This window comes from Lolium perenne, chromosome 5 (assembly GCF_019359855.2).
Source record: "Lolium perenne isolate Kyuss_39 chromosome 5, Kyuss_2.0, whole genome shotgun sequence".
In the NCBI taxonomy this organism is placed as follows: Eukaryota; Viridiplantae; Streptophyta; class Magnoliopsida; order Poales; family Poaceae; genus Lolium; species Lolium perenne.
This window is the reverse complement of record NC_067248.2, coordinates 137,087,136-137,091,221: the sequence shown is the minus strand read 5'-3', so window position 1 is coordinate 137,091,221 and position 4,086 is coordinate 137,087,136.

Here is a 4,086-nt window from a genome sequence, read left to right as displayed (position 1 = left end):
GGATGAAGCCACATGGGAACGCGAAGACTTCATGAAGAAGGAGTACCCAGATCTCTTTAGTACCTAACTTTCTTTTCGATCTCGGGACGAGATCTTTTGTAAGGGGGAAGGGTTTGTAACACCCCAAATTTCAATAAAAAGAAAGTTAGAGAAATCCAGAAAGCAAAATTTCAAACCAACAAAAACTTTTCTATTTGCATATAGTACCATGCATAGGACTTGTGCATTTGAGTGATATGCCATGATGATTGCTGTTACTTGTATTTGATATGCTCTCAAACCCTAGTGTGATCATATGAGGATCACCAACCAAATAAATCAAAGAGGAAGAAATTCCATAAAATGCAAAACCCTAAAAACCCTCACATATGCCCTATGGCATTTTTTTATAAATTTTGACCCTAGACCTATTTGTTCTTCACCATTAGTTGAGTAATGTTATTAAACACTTACTACAACTTTTGGAATCAAAGATTCACAATTCAAATGGATTTCAAACACAAAACCCACTCACATATGATAATGGTCAATTTTGACAATTCTAGTCTGATCACCACTTTGAGCCCTTGCCATTCAATTTTCCCAAACCAACTCTTGCTAACTCTTTGCACCATTTCAAAGTCAACATCAAGGTGAACAACTTTGGTGAAGATCATCATGCCAAATTCATCTTGGATCATGAGCAAGGCTCATCCAAAGTTCCAACTTTCTCACATATGCAACATTCCTCACTTAGCCAATTTTGCAAATGTTTGAATTCTAAAAATTCCACCACCACCTCAAAACCTCTCTGGTCATTTACAACTTATATCAACACTCACATTTCAAAAACTTTCACCATTTGAATTATTTCAAATTTGGCTATTTTTGAATTTTCCAAATTCGGGCACTATTTGCAATAGTTGCAAATAGTGAATCTACCTAACCTAAACTACCCTAACCTATCACATTGTGCTCCCTGGTCCCCTTAAACCTTAATTGGAGCATAGTGAGGCTAAGGGAGAGAGAGAGCAAGCTAGGGCATGGCCATGCCGGCCATGTCCCCGAGCTCGTCGACCTCCCTCTTCTCCCCTTGCTCCTCTGCCAGGACCACCTCGCCACCGTGCGCCAGCGCGTCTCCTAGCAAGCCCTAGCACCGCCATGGTCGAAGGAATGGCGACCAGACGCCGGACGACGCGCGCCAGCACACGCCCTGGACGCCGCTCACGTCGCACGCATGCACGCCGCGGACGTCGCAGTACACGCGCCGCGCCACCTCCTCGCTCACGCCCTGGACCCGCTCTCGACAGGTTGAGCTTGCACTCGACACCTGGAAGCCGCCAGACACGGCCAAGACCACGACCCGCGCCCACCACCGCCGGAGAAGGAGACCCTGCTCCGCCGCGGGCGCGACAGACATGGAAGAAACGCGACACCGCCAGGCCCTCCCCGACCAAGCTGTCGCCACTCAGAGGACCGTGGCGACGCCACGAACACACCTGCGCCCTCGCCTAGCTCGATAGCTCGCCGGAGCAGCCGCGCCCATGTCGCCCGCATCACTGCCCCGCAACCCTCCTACGATTCTATAAATAGCACGTTCCCTGGATCAAACTAAGCACACCATTCCACTCCCCACCTCTCACTGCTTCGCCACCACCACTCCACTCACTCGATCGTCGCCGGAGCCGCCCCAATTTGGAGATCGGAGCCGCCAGTACCTGGTGGACGCCGCCGTCGATTGGAGCCACCCCAGGACGAGCCGCTGCTACCAGTCGACTCGCCGTCGTCCACACCTTCATCGCGCACCTTGCCAACCCTAGCTGGAGCCACGGTGAGCTCTCCGACCCCCTACCTGAGCCGCCGGTGAACTCCCCTCTCGCCGGCGGGACGATGAACCTCGGCCGTTAGATCTCAATCTAATCCTACGCCCCAGCTTCGCCCATACCGTTTCGGGTTGGAACACCCACTGACGGGTGGCCCCCGCTGTCAGGCAGCCCGCGCGGCACTGGACCGTGGCTGGGCTGGCCTTGGGCCGTTTTTAACTCTTTGAGCCCACCTAGCTTTCCCGCCGGCCTTTTAATTCAAATTCGATTCAAATAATTCCCAAACATTTTCCTTACAGCACAAACTTTGAAATTAAATAGTTTCAAATTGGCTAAACCAAATTTAGTGAATTTTATGTTGTTGGAAAGCTACTGAAATTCTCTACAACATGCCACTGGTCCCATGGCCAGATTCTTTGTAGAATAAATGTGATAAAAATAACAAGACAGGGACTTTTCCCTATTCAAATAATTCTTAAAAATCAACCAAAATAGATATTAAGTTATTTCCAACTCTAATAGCTCACATTTGACTTACACTAATTGTTTATGCAATAAAATGGTGTGGTCACTTTGTATGATCATGCCATAGTTTAATGAATGGATATTATGGCTAGTTTAACTAGTTGATATTGTCCAAAACTATTAAAGTAAATTATGTGGAGTCTCACACTTCATTTAAACTTGTCTCACATGAATTCATGGGATGTTTGGACCCCTGGTTCCAAAATCTCTTATATGAATTACTTGAGATTTAAATCATATGTAGTGATATTAAATGGTATGAGGTGGTCTACCTCATTTAAATCATTTTCTCAAATGATGATGATGAACATTTGACTTAGGTCAATATAAGCTCATACATGATTGCTTGAGAAATTAAATCTTAAGAAGATTTCAATGAGAGGAAATTATTTCTCAAGAACCCTATGGAAACTATCATTTACATATGAAATACAAAGAAATGAATTCTATTTAAATCCCACAACCCATGCACCCTAGTTAATTTATTTGTGTGCATAGAGTAGTTTGTGTGTTATATGTGATGTATGGAATAGCCATTGAATTAGTGAGTAATTATACTCGTATTCAAATTTAGACGGTAGCACCGGAGAGTACGCCGAAGAAGAAGGTTGCTACCAAGAGGAGGAGGAGGAACAGTTTGAGAACTACCAAGGCAAGCTATTATTCTTGCAAAGTGCAAAGCCCCTTGGGGCAAGGCACCATGATTCTTACCTTTTCTTACATGAGCCTATCCCAAGTTTTTACATTACAAGTTTTTACTTGTTTTCTAAATGAGTTACTTTTATAGTTAACTTTGGTCAAAGTACAAGTTGGATACTAGAGTAGTGGGTTAGTCCCTTCCAAGCAAAGCAAGATAGCACCCCTCATGATTTAGAGCTAGTGCTAATGAAATAAAACTTGACTACTCTAGATGGGAACAATGTGATTTTGAAATGGATTTGAAACCTTGGAATGAAGATGCATTCCATTGAATGATTTTGAAGGTGAATGTGAACAAGAGAAGATGGTGATTTTTGATAAACAATGATGTTGGTTTGAATGCGATACCTTTCCAATTATTAAGTACCCCCACAATACCTGATTATGGGTAGGGCTTAACTGGAAGTTTATGCGTCTTAGTATGGGTTCCCTCTAAACAAGCGTCATCGGGGTTATGCCGAAAGCTGCCTCTACAACAAAGGAAATGATATGATATGATGCGAAACGAGGTGAATGTCCGGCCCAAGCCCTGTGCAGTTCCCAGGTTGACAGTTGGTCTTCACTGGGAGGCCAAGCTCATGGGGAGAGGTGCTCATACTAGGGTATGTAAATGAAAGGTTATGGTTGATGATCCGCGTACTGTGTTACGATGATTCGGGGTAATCCCGACGGATGAAATCAAATGTTGTGGCACAAGTGTGCAACCTCTGCAGAGTGTAAACCTATTCGAATAGCCGCGTCCACGGTTATGGACGGTTGGAAAGGCCATACAGTTTCCAATGTCATATCTTTGAAAATGAGGTTGAAAGATGATGGTGAAATGACTTGTGGTGAATTGAATTGAAATCACTACTTGAATGGTGGGAATGACACTAATGTTCCCACTTGAGTTAGTTAGCACTTGAATAAGCTTTTTCTCAAACTTTGTGAACTAAAACTAGCGTTATGCAAATAAACTAGAGCTTAGCAAACCATACTAGAATGTCTAGCACTTACATTAGTATTAGTTTGCGAGTACTCATCGTACTCACGGCTTTGTCCCTGGCTATTCAAATGGCCA